At 50.2% G+C, this 16,603-nt stretch overlaps 1 non-coding gene and 2 pseudogenes across 1 annotated transcript; all 3 read right to left on the bottom strand.

Moving 5' to 3' along the window:
- Nucleotides 1–11,520: 11,520 nt before the first annotated feature.
- LOC146721771 (large subunit ribosomal RNA) lies at nucleotides 11,521–13,852 on the bottom strand (annotated as a pseudogene).
- Nucleotides 13,853–14,911: 1,059 nt separating this feature from the next.
- Nucleotides 14,912–15,066, bottom strand: LOC114932213 (5.8S ribosomal RNA). The gene has a single exon (XR_014925510.1). It is a non-coding gene; the product is annotated as a 5.8S ribosomal RNA (ribosomal RNA).
- Nucleotides 15,067–15,873: 807 nt separating this feature from the next.
- Nucleotides 15,874–16,602, bottom strand: LOC146721770 (small subunit ribosomal RNA; annotated as a pseudogene; the record flags this gene model as incomplete).
- Between the last annotated feature and the right edge of the window lies 1 nt (nucleotide 16,603).

Below are 16,603 nucleotides of genomic sequence, written 5' to 3'. Positions count from 1 at the left end.
CATATTCAGTCTAAAAAGTCTGCAGTTACATATAGTAAATCTATAAGTTCACAAGAACATCGAACAGCAAATAAAGATGACCTTGTTCCACAAAATTCAGATACAATATCTACATCCGATACTTGTAATGCTGAGATTGATGTAGGTAAAAATATATCTGTTATTAATTTTAAATTTTTGTAAAAACTTACCTATATATATATATATATTATTAAAGTTTTAACTTTTTTTATTTATATCACTGTAAACATATATTTAAAATGGTATATAATTCGTAATATTTATATAATCTGACAATGAGTAGATATACAATAATATGTGTCAATTATTTTTGCAGATTTTCATAATTTAATTATCAGGAAACTAAATGCAGTATTGTTAAATCTTACAACAATTGATGAACGTTTAATAAAGTTGGATAATCACATAAGAAAAAATGAGGAAACGGATTTAAAAAAAAATGAACATTATGATTTCGATTTGCCAGCAGATACCGTAGAAAATTACAGAGAATTGATAATCAATTAAAAAACAAATGTGTTGCTACAGAAATGGTATATACAAAATATTATCATTTTATACTTACGATTAGAAACATTTTATTGAAATGTCTTATAAAAAGCAATATTTTGGACATATTTATTTATTTATATAATGTTAAATAATTTTAAAGAAGTTAAAAGAAAAGTAATGTTAACTTTTTTTATAAGAGAAAAACAAATGTTTATTATTTTGATATTTTTAGATCATAAACTAATATTAATTAAATTATTTTATATTTTTAGACAAGACAATTGAGCTTTTTAGGAGGTAAGGATCATCATGATGTGATTTCGTACATGATGAAACATATTTTAACAAATAAATTAGCAATGGAATATAGTTGGGCTGGTGCAAAATTGAAAAATGCCTTTAAAAATCTTCGCATTACTATATGTATCATAAGTAAGTATATAAATATTTAATCACAGAAATGTTTTTATTGACATATTTTTGACACTTTATATATAGCATTCTATGCATGGTTATATTGGATGATGCTATTAGAACTCTAATATCATTATTCAATAATATGTAATCATAGGAATATAAAATAATTTTGAATAGTATATATACATATATACATATATATATATATATATATATAAAATTAAGTCGCTTTAAATTTTTATATAATCTATAACCACACATATCTGTTTAAACTTGTTGTTAGATGCTGCGCGAACTTCAAGAACCAATTTAACAAATAAGGAAGTTGAGGATATAATTGCAAGATGGCTAATTTTAGCCAAGCAGAGATTTGACCGAGATTTGTAAGTTATATATAATATACCTCAATTTAACTATTTTATCATCTTATCTCAAACTTTTTATTTTTATAAGAAACTGATTTTAAAGAGGGTGAACACATGCACTATCTGTTCATTATTGCGTGTATTAGTTTTTTTAAATTAAATACAACATTTAAGAACTTATTGTTATTTTTGTATAGAATATTTATTGCAGAATTGACTTATTGCACCTATGTATAACAATCACATATTTCTTTTTAGGAAAAAGAAAGAACAAAAGAAGAGATGCGAAAATGAGGAGATCTAAACAAGAAAAGGACAGGTTATTAAATAGAATAATTTTAATATATAATAAATAAAATATTTGAACGTTTATTATTACGTTTATTGCACAGTTTATTATTATTACGTTTATTTATAGATTTTATAGAGTTTATTTTTGCATATGTACTTTTTTTACTTTGAATGTATTAATTTCATACACAGTAATTATATATATATTTTATTATTTAAATGGTTACAGTATTAAATACATATGCATAGTTGTAAGTGCAATAAAGTAATTATTAAATATTATTTTTTAAATATAGTATAAAACGAGAAAAGTTATAATAATATATACAGTTGAATATTAAAGTAATTTAAAGTTCTAAGCATTTTAGTACTTTTATGCGTAGCTGTAGCATAAAAAATTAACAATCACTATGTTTATTTTATTAATGCCTATATATTAAAAAGTTATGCACATTTAAGTTTTCTAACAATTGTATCAATTTTTTTTCATAATTTTGATAAAATGATAACTAGAATTTAAAAAAAATTACTTTAAAAATGATTTATTATAAGTATTAATTATATATGTTAGTGATATAGTTATTAAATATGATTAAATAATGTGATTTAACGTGAATGTGTATTAAATGATAGTTATACACCCACACACACGTACATATATAATAATATGGCTTATATTTTTTGGAACGTATATATGTATTATTTAAAAAATAAAAATGTAATTAAATAAATTACATTTATAATCTTTGAGACAAGCATATGACTACTGGCAGGATCAACCAGGGAGCTTCGTGTTCGGTTACTCGCAAGGGAGTAACTCGCGAGCGAGCCCGAAGACTCGTCGCTAGCTCTTTTTCGCGCGCGCGCGCGTTCGATGCCGAAACACCGACGCGCGCGCGACTCGCTCGTATGTGCCATTTTATTTGCCGCCGGTCTTGCTCAGCCGGTCGGCGACACTCTGCTGTGTTTAACGCTATAATGTAAAGCGTACGAGAGAACGTCGGAGGCGAGAGTAAACCCCCGACGCCGCCGCCTCTCCTCTTCTTCCTCCTCCTCTCTGTTCAAAAATCCACAAGATCAAAATACTCGTGTTCTTATTCTCCCAAATGTTATGATGCGCGGTCTCGAGAGACCGCGCGATTCACCCTGACGCTAGATCGACGATGGCGATGCTTAGACGTCGAGGACTGTTCTGTCTGGTTCGTACGCGTTTAACCGCACACGACCAGCAATAAGATTTCGCTACGGCGTACAAAGCGAGCGGGAAGAAGCAACTCTTCCCGCAAACTCGTATCCGTGGAGTAGATGCTCGGTAAGCGCGACGATTCCGCTGCTGCGTACGAAACGAGAGGGAACCGCGCGGCCAACACACTAGAGGCGTGCGCGCCACATAAGAGCCATTCGGTCTTGCGACACCGACTCGTGGCAATGCTGTGCTCGTAATAAATAAGTGTGCGTTAATTTTGCGCGCGTTCGGCGACGAACGAGAAGAGCCGCACCGTAATCCCCGGCGAAGAGGAATACGAGACGACGCGAGAGTCGAAAGTACGTTCTCGCGAGACACGCAACCTCCAAGCATGAGAAGACTTGGCGGCGGCGCGTTCTGCGACGATCGTATATTATTTTATATATTCGTGGTTTCCAAAATCAAACATTTTATATATAAATGTTCTCTCCGTGTCAGAGTCGCGACTCGACAAAATCCGTTCTCGACCCGTTCGGGCGATTCTTCGTTTGTCAACGTCGAGAGCGCGACACGTACAATATTAATCTCTCCTACCTCTTATAGTACTCAACCGACCGGCCAAGCGGTCGGCGACGGTACGGAGAGCGGTCGAAACACGCCGGAGTGGCGAGAGACTCGAGAAAGTACGTTTACGACTCGTCCGGACTCGCTCGACTCGTTCGACGCGCCGAGCGCGACGTATCTCTTATAGTACCCAACCGGCCGGCCAGGCGGTCGTCGACGCACGGTCCTACGCACGGCCGTATGCGAGCGCGAGCGCCGAAAGGCGCGTTCAATCGAGACATTGTCGCGGAGAGCGAACGATTGAAAAGTCCTATTGTACGATAAAATATTATCACGATAGCCGTATGGCGAATGTCAAACAACGATAATTAGCATTAATTAAGAAGGAAACAAACGAAATGCCGGGACAATAAGGTATAAGCACCGACGGTACCTCCGGGCCGGGCGGCACCTCCGGGCCGGGCGGCACCTCCGGGCCGGGCGGCACCTCCGGGTCGGGCGGCACCTCCGGGCCGGGCGACACCTCCGGGAACAACGGCCGACCGGCGGCACCTCCGGGCCGGGCGGCACCTCCGGGCCGGGCGACACCTCCGGGAACCACGGCCGACCGGCGACACCTCCGGACCGGGCGACACCTCCGGGAACCACGGCCGACCGGCGACACCTCCGGGACGAGCGGCACCTCCGGACGACCGAATGATCTCTCGAAGTCAGACGACCGCCGGCGGTACCTCCGGAACACTTAACGACGATTTACGGCGCCGCAACGAGGAGAGCTACGTAAAAACGTTTCGGACGAAAGTTACTTACTATTCGGCGCTCGCTCGACATGAGGGCGCTGTCCGATTACTAACTCGAAACGTGTCTATCAAACCCACGTGTCGGAGACATATATTTCGAATTATTACGGATGATACGCAACACGCAAGCTGCGGTGACCGCGATTACGGTACGGAACACTCGCCCGATGCGAAATCACGCGCGCGGCAACCGAGACGGCTCGTTACGGGCGTGATTATACGTGCGGCACCACATAACGGCCGGCGTCAACTTAGGGGACGGACGGCACCTCCGGGACGGGCGACACCTCCGGACGACCGAATGATTTCACCAAGTCCGTCGCCCGCCGGCGGTACCTCCGGGGCACTTGACGGCGAGTAGCGCCGCTACGAGGAGATAATGCTACGATACGGAAATACGTTTCGGACAAAGGTTTCGTACTTTTCGACGCTCCACACGACCGCGCGACACGATTATTAAGATATCTGCTAATTCCCGGTTACCACTCGTCGGATGCACAATTTTCGAGATTCTACGACCGATACGTGGACGAATGCAGGCAGGATGCCGATAAGCAAAGCCGGAGTGATTGCACGAATAAACTTTCCGATGCGTCCTCATTTAATTAATCTCATTTAACTCGCTCGTTAGCGGTACAAGCGAGAACTCGGGAACAGGCGCAAGTTCGCTCGCGGCGCGTTGCTCTCGCCGGCGAGCGAGAAAATTTTCCAGGCCCGATAGCGGCGTGTTGCCTTGATTAGCGGGCGACACCTCCGGCGGCACGCGCCGCCCGTAACCCAAGTACGATCGCGGCGTGTTGCTTTCGTTGGCGGGCGACACCTCCGGCCGCACAAGCCGCTTTTTCCAAGTTCGCTCGCGGCGTGTTGCTTTCGCCGGGCGAGCGACAAATTCTTCCAAGTCCGTTCGCGGCGTGTTGCTTTCGCCGGGCGAGCGAGAAATTCATCCAAGTCCGTTCGCGGCGTGTTGCTTTCGCCGGGCGAGCGAGAAATTCTTCCAAGTCCGTTCGCGGCGTGTTGCTTTCGCCGGGCGAGCGAGAAATTCATCCAAGTCCGTTCGCGGCGTGTTGCTTTCGCCGGGCGAGCGAGAAATTCTTCCAAGTCCGTTCGCGGCGTGTTGCTTTCGCCGGGCGAGCGAGAAATTCATCCAAGACCGTTCGCGGCGTGTTGCTTTCGCCGGGCGAGCGACAAATTCTTCCAAGTTCGCTCGCGGCGTGTTGCTTTCGCCGGGCGAGCGAGAAATTCTTCCAAGTCCGTTCGCGGCGTGTTGCTTTCGCCGGGCGAGCGAGAAATTCATCCAAGTCCTTTCGGGGCGTGTTGCTTTCGCCGGGCGAGCGACAAATTCTTCCAAGTCCGTTCGCGGCGTGTTGCTTTCGTTGGCGGGCGACACCTCCGGCCGCACAAACCGCTTTTTCCAAGTTCGCTCGCGGCGTGTTGCTTTCGCCGGGCGAGCGACAAATTCTTCCAAGTCCGTTCGCGGCGTGTTGCTTTCGCCGGGCGAGCGAGAAATTCATCCAAGTCCGTTCGCGGCGTGTTGCTTTCGCCGGGCGAGCGAGAAATTCTTCCAAGTCCGTTCGCGGCGTGTTGCTTTCGCCGGGCGAGCAAAAATTCTTCCAAGTCCGTTCGCGGCGTGTTGCTTTCGCCGGGCGAGCGAGAAATTCATCCAAGTCCGTTCGCGGCGTGTTGCTTTCGCCGGGCGAGCGACAAATTCTTCCAAGTTCGCTCGCGGCGTGTTGCTTTCGCCGGGCGAGCGAGAAATTCTTCCAAGTTCGCTCGCGGCGTGTTGCTTTCGCCGGGCGAGCGAGAAATTCTTCCAAGTTCGTTCGCGGCGTGTTGCTTTCGCCGGGCGAGCGAGAAATTCATCCAAGTCCGTTCGCGGCGTGTTGCTTTCGCCGGGCGAGCGAGAAATTCTTCCAAGTCCGTTCGCGGCGTGTTGCTTTCGCCGGGCGAGCGAGAAATTCATCCAAGTCCGTTCGCGGCGTGTTGCTTTCGTTGGCGGGCGACACCTCCGGCGGCACGCGCCGCCCGTACCAAAATTCCGATCGCGGCGTGTTGCTTTCGTTGGCGGGCGACACCTCCGGCCGCACAAGCCACTTTTTCCAAGTTCGCTCGCGGCGTGTTGCTTTCGCCGGGCGAGCGAGAAATTCATCCAAGTCCGTTCGCGGCGTGTTGCTTTCGCCGGGCGAGCGAGAAATTCTTCCAAGTCCGTTGGCGGCGTGTAGCTTTCGCCGGGCGAGCGAGAAATTCATCCAAGCCTGTTCGCGGCCACATTTCTATCGTTCACGTTTTCTTTCGCTTCATATCTATAGTTATTCCATTCTACGTCCAAGTTTCTTTTCATTTTATTACTCACTCCTTGTTGGATAATTTCCAAGTCTAAAGGCATTATTCCGCTTATTACTTGCATGGCGCTAGTCGACGTCGTTCTACATGCTTTCGTGAGCACTATGAGCAGCGCTCGCTGAGCCGCCAAAATGTGTCTTTTGACTAATACATGTGACACCTTGTCAAACCAGAACGCAGCCGCATACGTAGTAATTGGGGTTGCTACTGCCTTGTATAGTATTCTCAGGTCATGTTTTTTGAGCCCCCACTCGTTCCTTGCGACTCTTCTGATTTGCATCATAAATTTGACTAGTTTGTCTCTTAGGTATCTTGCGTGTGCTATGAAGCTTAATTTGCTGTCAATTAAGACACCAAGGTATCTTACTTCGGAAGCATATTTTATGTTTTGCCGCTCGATTTTTAGCCTGGGCATCCTTTCTTTGTCAAATTTGCCCTTCATCATAAGTGCCGTAGTTTTTGTCGCCGATACTTTCAATTTATGTATCACACACCATTCATTGATAGTTTTTAAGACACGTGCGCCAGTTCTTTCCAGTTCTTGCCTCGAGTTCCCTCGTATTAAAGTCGCTAGGTCATCCGCGTACGCTATTGTCTCTGTATCGCTTATCGTTGTAAGCTCTTGCAGTAACGCATCCATGCAGAAATTCCACATTGCTGGGCCTATGATTGACCCTTGCGGGCAACCCTTCTGCATATATTTATGGGCCTCCTTGAAATTAGATTTTACCACTACTTTTCTTTTACTAAAGTACTTGTCGATAATTCTGATTAAAGTGCTACTACATTTTGCCATGATCAGCCTTTTCTTAATAGCGGGCCACCAAAGGTTATCAAAGGCCCCTTCGATGTCCACAAAGAGGGCCACTACGTATCTCTTGTCAGTGTTCAGACCGTTTCTGAAGGCAATTAGAGCGTCCTCTGTGGAGCACCCTGGTTTAAAGCCAAACTGATTCTTGCACTCCAGGCCCGTCTCCTTGTAACATCTAGTGATTCTACCAATCAAAATTCTCTCAAAGATCTTCGCAAACACTGGTAAGAGTGCAATAGGTCTGTATGAGTTTAATAAGCTTCTGTCCTTCTTGCTATCCTTTAATATTATGCGCAGTGAAGCTATCCTCCATTCCTCGGGAAATGTTTTTTCTCTTAGGCAAATATTTAGCACTTGTCTTATGACTTCCTTGTTGCTTGCCCATACAGCCTTTAGCATCTCTCCTTTTACGCCATCGGCTCCTGGGGCCTTATTCTTCTTGATCCTCTTGATGGCAACCGCCACTTCCTCCTCCGTGATTTCCTGTTCCATATTACTATTACGATATCTTTTATTTTGTGATTTTATTTCTGCGTGTACTTTACCTTCTCCGCCTACATCGTCTGGCGGTACGCATTTATCTAGAAGAGCACTTATCGTCTCCGCCCAGTTATTTGTTTCCTTTCCCGAGGGCAGGGTTAGGGTGCAGAAATAGTTCGGCTTCTTTATCTTATCGCGAACTATTTTGTAAACGATACTCCAGGGATCTTTATTTCCGGCCTTAGTTACAAAGCTTCTCCATGCAGCCGTTTTCTCCTTCTTGATTAGCGAGACATATTTATTTCTGGTTCTTCTGTAGAGTTCCCCATATTCGTTCACGTTTCCTAGATTTAACCTCTTTGCTCTTAGGAGGTGCTTTTTGGCTTTGTTCGCGTGTGATCTAAGTATTTTTAGCTCTTCGGTCCACCACGGAACCGTTTGGTTAGCCAATTTCCTTCTCGGAATAGATCTATCGCATATTTTAAGTAACGTTTTATTGAAGAGCCGCGCTGCCTCGCTGGCTCTACTGCTCTCCAATTTGTTCAGAAAATCTTTGTTAAATTGTGCCTGAATCAATTCATCGAAGGTGTCCCAATTTGCTTTTTTCAGATTATAGCCATTTTGCATGCTCCACTCCGTCCTCCTTAGGGTCTTGTCCCCAATCTCGAAGGCAATAATATTATGGTCACTTGTGGTGCACGCTGTGTCCACCTTCCAGTTTCTTAGTTTACTGGCCAGACCTTCGCTGACGAGTGTAACGTCTATATTCGACTGTCCCCTTTCCGTCGAATACGTATTAGGGTTATTTGGCTTATTCATTATGCAGAGGTTGTGCGACAGGATGAATTCTTCCAGCTCCTTCCCTCTCTTGTCTGTGGTGTTGGAGAACCACCAGTCCGACCTGGCATTTGCGTCCATGGTTACTATAATATTGCACCCAGAGAGTTTTTGTAGGATATTGTCTAGGTCATCTAAGAACGGTTTTATTTCTAAAGAGAATTGGCAATACATGTTAATAATGTAAAGCTGTTCCTGTCCCGCGCAAGCCTGGAAGCACATGATATGTTCGTTTTTCATACTTGTGTTTTGGAAGACGTCCATTTTTCCTTCTCTTACCACCGCGGCGACCCATGCGTCTTTTTTGTCAGGTTGAATGATCCTTAAGCCCGGCGCAGAATATCCTCTTACTCTCCCCTTATAAGAGTAAGGTTCCTGTATACAGAGTATGTCAAAGTTTTGTTCGTTAAATATTAGTTCCAGGTTTACTGCTGCTGCTCGCGATCTTTGCGCATTTATATGGGCTATCTTTATTCCCATGTACGCCGGTCTGAAGACCCCACTTGGTGGCAGCGAATAGGAGAACATCATCAACATAAGCGATGCTGTTTATACGATGCTCTCCCAGCTGGTATCCGACGTCGGCAGGTATCGATCTCATGATCTCATCCACCACCAGGCAAAATAGCACCGGTGACAGTGGATCCCCCTGCCTGACGCCTCTGCCCGCTTTAGAGAGCTCTGACCTGACACCGCGCACTTCAAACACCGTGCTGTTGTTCGCATAAATGCGCCCGATATAATCGATAAGGCCGTGAGGCAAGCCCAAGCCAGCCAAGGAATTAGTGATCGCCCCATGGCTGACACTATCAAAGGCCTTCGCGAAGTCCAGCGAAGCAACGTGTAGTTCTCGACGACGAGACCTGGCGTCCATTAGCAAGGACGCAAGGACGGCGACATTTTCGCCGCACCCATCGTCGAAACAGCGCTGCCGAAGATCTACAAGCTTGGACTCGCGAAGCCTCTGGGCCAAGATTTTATGCAGATGCCTCACAGCCACGGAGGTAATGGAGATTGGACGGAAATCGCCCGGAAGAGCACACTCGCCCCTCTTGGGTATGAACACCGTCCGACTCACCAGCATGGATACTGGGAATCCTCCGCAATGCAGCACGATGTTGAAGAGGAGAGCTTTGATGGACGCTGGCATCGCTCTCCATAAGCGTACGCTAATGCCGTCCAATCCGGGAGCCGAGTTGAGGGGCAAGTTGATGGCTGCCACCTCCTCGCAGGAGATCGGTGCCCACGTGCCACCCAGCTCACGCTTTGATGGAACTCGCGGAGCCGGAGCGACAGGCACGGAAGCCTGCGCAACAAACGGGCCCCAATGCGCAGACATACGCTGCACATCCGGAACCACGCCTGCATGGTAGGCCCCATCCAAGATCTCCTTGGACACACGCGACATGTTCGAGCGGAAGAGGCGCTGCACGCGCGCATACTCCGCCCGTCGTCGCGCTTTCTTGCCCGGATTGGCAGCAAAGCGACGCATAGGCGGTCGCAAACGAGAAACAGTCGGAGGAAATACGCCAGTGATCCACGGGCCGACGGCATCAACACTCCGCTGGCCATCCAGCACTCCTAACCCAATCTGAGTCAGGACGCGAGAACTCCATCCCTGGATGGCTTCCACGACTGGGACTAATGCTCGAATAGCGCCGGCAAATGTGCCATACGCATCGCCCCAGCCGGGAGAAGATGGTGAAAGCGGAGGCGAGCCTGGTGACCCACGCGGAGAGATGGCTGACGCTTGAGGGGAGGCCGAAGGACTGGATCCACCAGCGGAAAGAAAAAAACTATCTCCCGACGTGGCGGACAGATCCTCCAGAGCGGCGGCAACAAGGCGTCGGTACCCACCGTTTTTCCGCATACCCTTGATAGCATCAAGGGAGCGGTTCGGAACAACGGTGAGCAGATGTTGGTTGATAAACCGAACGCCTCGATAAACCGCCAAGGCCTCTTCCCTCGCCATCATGCGCTGTTCTTCAGCGCTCCACTGGCGCTTCACCCTCTCGACGTTAATTTCCTCGTTGTATATGGCCTCGTGCGCCCGACGGCGATGAAGACCGAGTCCGTTCTTGGTGCTGAACGCGCGATTGCAATGAGGGCACGGGTACGGCAAGGCATGCGGGGTATTAGGGGCAGGGACAGCCGAGGGCGGTTGTCGACGACGAGCCGCAGCGGGAGGCTGTCGCGAAGGACCAGGGCTGGGTTCAGGAGAGGAGGACGAATGCACGACAGGACCGGCGGCCCGAGGCTGCCGCCAGGGAGAATATCCTTTTTCCTTTGAAGTGCCTGTCGTATGTCGGCTCGAGGGGCTGGCAACCCCACGAACCCAAGCGAGGCGCAAGCGCCCCGCCAAGCCAGAGCCCCGTTGGCCGCCGGTCGAAATTTTCGCCAGCGTTGCCCGACTCTCACCACGAGGAGGTGGGGATGGCACATGGATCCGCCGGTCGCCCGGACGGAGTCCTTAAGAGAGTCATAGTTACTCCCGCCGTTTACCCGCGCTTGCTTGAATTTCTTCACGTTGACATTCAGAGCACTGGGCAGAAATCACATTGCGTCAACACCCGCGAGGGCCATCGCAATGCTTTGTTTTAATTAGACAGTCGGATTCCCCTAGTCCGTGCCAGTTCTGAGCTGAGCGTTGAATGGCGGCCGAAGAGGACGACCACGACGGCTCGCGCCGCCACGGAAGCCTCGCAGCAAGGAAGATCCGCGGGAGGCCAAGGCACGGGACCGAGCTCGGATCCCGGGACCGGCGCGAGAACGCCGACCGTTCACCTCGCCCAGGCCCGGCACGTCAGCCAGACCCGCTTCCCGACCAAGCCCGACACGCCCCGCTCCTCAGAGCCAATCCTTATTCCGAAGTTACGGATCCAATTTGCCGACTTCCCTTACCTACATTATTCTATCGACTAGAGGCTCTTTACCTTAGAGACCTGCTGCGGATATGGGTACGAACCGGCGCGACACCTCCACGTGGCCCTCTCCTGGATTTTCAAGGTCCGAGGGGAAGATCCGGACACCGCCGCAACTGCGGTGCTCTTCGCGTTCCAAACCCTATCTCCCTGCTAGAGGTTTCCAGGGAACTCGAACGCTTATACAGAAAAGAAAACTCTTCCCGGATCTCCCGACGGCGTCTCCAGGTCATTTTGGGTTACCCCGACGAACACTCTTACGAGGGCCCGAATTGTATGCGGTTCCGCTGCCGGGTTCCGGAATAGGAACCGGATTCCCTTTCGCCCGACGGGCGTGTGTCTTTCGTATAATATTTATTATTATTTCTCGACACTCGAGTATATTGTACGCCGTCATTGACATAGGATTTCTCCTAGGGCTTAGGATCGACTGACTCGTGTGCAACGGCTGTTCACACGAAACCCTTCTCCACGTCAGTCCTCCAGGGCCTCGCTGGAGTATTTGCTACTACCACCAAGATCTGCACCGACGGCGGCTCCAGGCAGGCTCGCGCCCAGACCCTTCTGCGCTCACCGTCGCGACCCTCCTACTCGTCAGGACTTCGTGACGACGCGAGAGAAGACTAACGCCCGCTCCCGGTTGCCGCCCCACTTGCCGCTGACGGCAGAGTATAGGCTCGACGCTTCAGCGCCATCCATTTTCAGGGCTAGTTGCTTCGGCAGGTGAGTTGTTACACACTCCTTAGCGGATTCCGACTTCCATGGCCACCGTCCTGCTGTCTTAAGCAACCAACGCCTTTCATGGTGTCCCATGAGCGTCGAGTTGGGCGCCTTAACTCTGCGTTTGGTTCATCCTACAGCGCCAGTTCTGCTTACCAAAAATGGCCCACTTGGCACTCTGATCCGAAGATGCCCGTGTCTTCATAATTCAAGAAAGCCAGAGATCTCACCCATTTAAAGTTTGAGAATAGGTTGAGGTCGTTTCGGCCCCAAGGCCTCTAATCATTCGCTTTACCAGATGAGACTCGCGCGCGTTCCGTGCGGAACGGCCGAGTGCCAGCTATCCTGAGGGAAACTTCGGAGGGAACCAGCTACTAGATGGTTCGATTAGTCTTTCGCCCCTATACCCAGTTCCGACGATCGATTTGCACGTCAGAATCGCTACGGACCTCCATCAGGGTTTCCCCTGACTTCGTCCTGACCAGGCATAGTTCACCATCTTTCGGGTCCCAACGTGTACGCTCTGGGTGCGCCTCTTCTCGCGATGAGAACGAGACGCCCCGGGAGTGCGAGGCCGCATCGCGACGCGGCCCATCCTCCCTAGGTCGACGACCAGGGCCGACCTTCACTTTCATTACGCCTTTAGGTCTCGCGACAAGTCCCAATGACTCGCGTACATGTTAGACTCCTTGGTCCGTGTTTCAAGACGGGTCCTAAGAGTACCCAAAGCAGTAGCGTCGCCGACCGGTATCGGTCTCCCGCAAGACCGCGGGAGACGTTCGCAGGCCTGTCGAAGGTGTACCGTACTGTAACCAACAGCGGGCCAGGACCGGGGACGGCGCGAAGTCCGTAACCTCCGAGTACCGTGGCGCGCGCTTGCGACGGTCTCGACGCACCGTGAATAGTGCGGCCTGATACCTTGCGCGTACCGCCGAGCAACCGGCCGGGCGACCGAGGGTTTGTCGCGTGCCGTTTTACCGGCGACGCGACAGACACCGCACCCGAACCGTAGACCGACACCCAGCGGGTCGCGACGTTCTACTTGGGGAGAAGTACACGACGACGAGCGCCGGACATCGGCGCACGGTAGCGTGCCCGCGCGCGAGCCGCAAGGACTCCGCGGGACATCGCCGACCGACGCGAAGCCAGCGCCGCTGACGATGAATCTCCCCGTTCGATTTTTTGGGTTTCTTAGGTTTACCCCTGAACGGTTTCACGTACTCTTGAACTCTCTCTTCAAAGTTCTTTTCAACTTTCCCTCACGGTACTTGTTTGCTATCGGTCTCGTGGTCGTATTTAGCCTTAGATGGAGTTTACCACCCACTTAGAGCTGCATTCTCAAGCAACCCGACTCTAAGGAGAGATCCTCCTGAGGCGCTCACCGGTCGCTACGGGCCTGGCACCCTCTACGGGTAAGTGGCCCCATTCAAGATGGACTTGGACGCGACGCTGCACCTCGGGATAAGCGGATCCTCCCAAACACCACATTTCCCTGCGGAGGAACCGCGGGATTCGGTGCTGGGCTCTTTCCTGTTCGCTCGCCGCTACTAAGGAAATCCTGGTTAGTTTCTTTTCCTCCGCTTAATAATATGCTTAAATTCAGCGGATAATCTCGCCTGCTCTGAGGTCGTCGCATAGTGAGTTTTCGTAGCCGTTTGCCTCCTCCGCGTCGCTCATCGTCGTCTCTCCTCTATAATATATATTATAAGAGGGAGAGAGAGAGAGAGAGCGTCGAACGAGAGAGCAGCAGCGGCAGCACACGAAATACGCGAGAAGGCAAATTGCCGGGGCGCTAACCGCACACACACTCGTTGGTGGTAATGGAGACGATATATCGCGGGGTTCGAGATTCTCGGCTTTCCCTTCTCTTTTATATACGAAATTCGGGCGGAATCGATTCGACGAGTACACGACGCGGCGCGCCGGTCCCCTTTTTTCGCTTTACGAAAATTTCGTGGACTCGGACACGCGGTCGGCTCGCGATTCAAAACCCTTCTCCGTAAAGAGGTAAAGGATTACGAATGCTCTCTCCGCCGGACGACGACGCGCCGTATATTTCTCCGTAATACCGTTATGTGTGCGGGCAAGGGCGCCTCGGCATAAGACGCGCGAGCGCTATCGCACCGAGAGACGCGGCACAGAGTGCGAGAGCAGTCCGGTCAGTCTGTGTGATGTACGGAGAGGAGAGACGGTGAGACAAGCGCTACCTACTTTCGGGAGACAACGACGCACGCGCCGCTCTAGGGAAAGCGGTGCCATTCACCGTTCTGACCCTTTTTTTGGCCGTTTGTTGCTCCCTTCGCGCGCGCTCTTACTCTCATCCCATTTCTCCTCGGCTCTCGCGTACACACACGACTTGGATACACAAACACGCTCCCCCTCTTAATTCGCGCAGCATTCTCTGGGCGCGCGTTCGCCAACGTTTTACACGCTTGTGCGCTTCTCCTCCTCATTATTATTATTTCGGTGTGTCATTTCAGACGACGCCAGGATTTGCACCGCGGCCGGTCGGCGCGGCACAGACACCTCGGGCGAACGTCCAACGATCGCTCGTACGCCCATTGTAAGCGTTGCACAGGGCACAGGCGACGCGCGCGCCATTCTCTGGTCGCCCGCGTCGTGGCCGTGCGCGCTTTTCGGACGCAAGCAGTTTAGGGGTACTAAAACGACCCTTAGCCAGGCGTGGTCCGGGAATTGAATCCGTGGACCGCAATGTGCGTTCGAAATGTCGATGTTCATGTGTCCTGCAGTTCACAAGTTGACGCGCAATTAGCTGCGTTCTTCATCGACCTACGAGCCAAGTGATCTACCGTTCAGGGTAATCGTTCGAAATTTTTGCGTTCGCGAAGAAACGCGCTTCTCGTTCAACCATCGTGGTCTCTTCTCTCGGACGAGAGAGAGAGAATAATCGTGGTGGCTCTTCGATCAGCCTGTCCGCGCGCGTCCGAGGACGCGCGCGGACCGCCGCCTCCCGCCAGGGAAGGCTACGGCACAAAGATAGAGTTGTGTGTTTCTCGTTCGGAGCGTCTCTCCCGCAACGGGAGAGCCGGGGCGGAAGCTCTTTGAAGAAACCGTCGGACCGACACAGTTGACAGATTGGTCGAAATATCATCGATCCCTTCTCTGTGTTATATATATATTATAATAATATATGGGGGTCCTCTCGCTCGGCACTCGCGGTCGCACACCGTGTGTTCTCGGCACGCTGACCGCTGCCCCGCGACAACGGGTAGGTCGCGCGTCGACGAACGTCGTGGGTGCTGCACACACGCGTGCGCGGGCATAGGTTACCACCGGTTCGCGCTCAACGCCGAATCGACGCTCTGTGTGTGTGTGGCCGGAGAATGGCACACACACGAGCGTGATCGCGAAGCGTCTTGCTCCGAATCGTCGTCGAACACCGCCGGGCGCGCTGCTCTGCTTGCCGACTACTTTCGGTCAGAGAGGCGCGACGGCGTCCGTCGTTATATCAAAACACAACAACAAATTCCGTCAAATCCGTTATTTTCTTTTTCTCTGAGAGCGCCTTTTCAGCGCGTCCATTCAGTCGCCGACTGCTGCGAGCGCGCGTCTCTCCCAAAAGAGAGGACTCTCGACGCAGAGCAGGACCTCCGGAACGTTAATGATCCTTCCGCAGGTTCACCTACGGAAACCTTGTTACGACTTTTACTTCCTCTAAATGATCAAGTTTGGTCATCTTCCCGGCAACATCGGCAATGCCGAGACATTGCCGCGCACCAGTCCGAAGACCTCACTAAATCATTCAATCGGTAGTAGCGACGGGCGGTGTGTACAAAGGGCAGGGACGTAATCAACGCGAGCTTATGACTCGCGCTTACTGGGAATTCCTCGTTCATGGGGAACAATTGCAAGCCCCAATCCCTAGCACGAAGGAGGTTCAGCGGGTTACCCGGGCCTTTCGGCCAGGGAACACACGCTGATTCCTTCAGTGTAGCGCGCGTGCGGCCCAGAACATCTAAGGGCATCACAGACCTGTTATTGCTCAATCTCGTGCGGCTAGAAGCCGCCTGTCCCTCTAAGAAGATTTGTTTGTACGTTGGTAGTAAAAACCCGCCAGCCGAAGCCGGGGGCCTTCGCGATACCATAAGGTACGCCTATTTAGCAGGCTAGAGTCTCGTTCGTTATCGGAATTAACCAGACAAATCGCTCCACCAACTAAGAACGGCCATGCACCACCACCCACCGAATCAAAAAAGAGCTATCAATCTGTCAATCCTTCCGGTGTCTGGGCCTGGTGTGGTTTCCCGTGTTGAGTCAAATTAAGCCGCAATCTCCATTCCTGGTGGTGCCCTTCCGTCAATTCCTTTAAGTTTCAGCTTTGCAACCATACTTCCCCC

The sequence above is a fragment of the Nylanderia fulva genome, unplaced genomic scaffold, assembly GCF_048542155.1.
Source record: "Nylanderia fulva isolate GAGA-0341 unplaced genomic scaffold, ASM4854215v1 Scaffold417, whole genome shotgun sequence".
In the NCBI taxonomy this organism is placed as follows: Eukaryota; Metazoa; Arthropoda; class Insecta; order Hymenoptera; family Formicidae; genus Nylanderia; species Nylanderia fulva.
The sequence above is the reverse complement of the archived record's forward strand: the minus strand, read 5'-3'. Positions and strand labels throughout refer to the sequence as shown.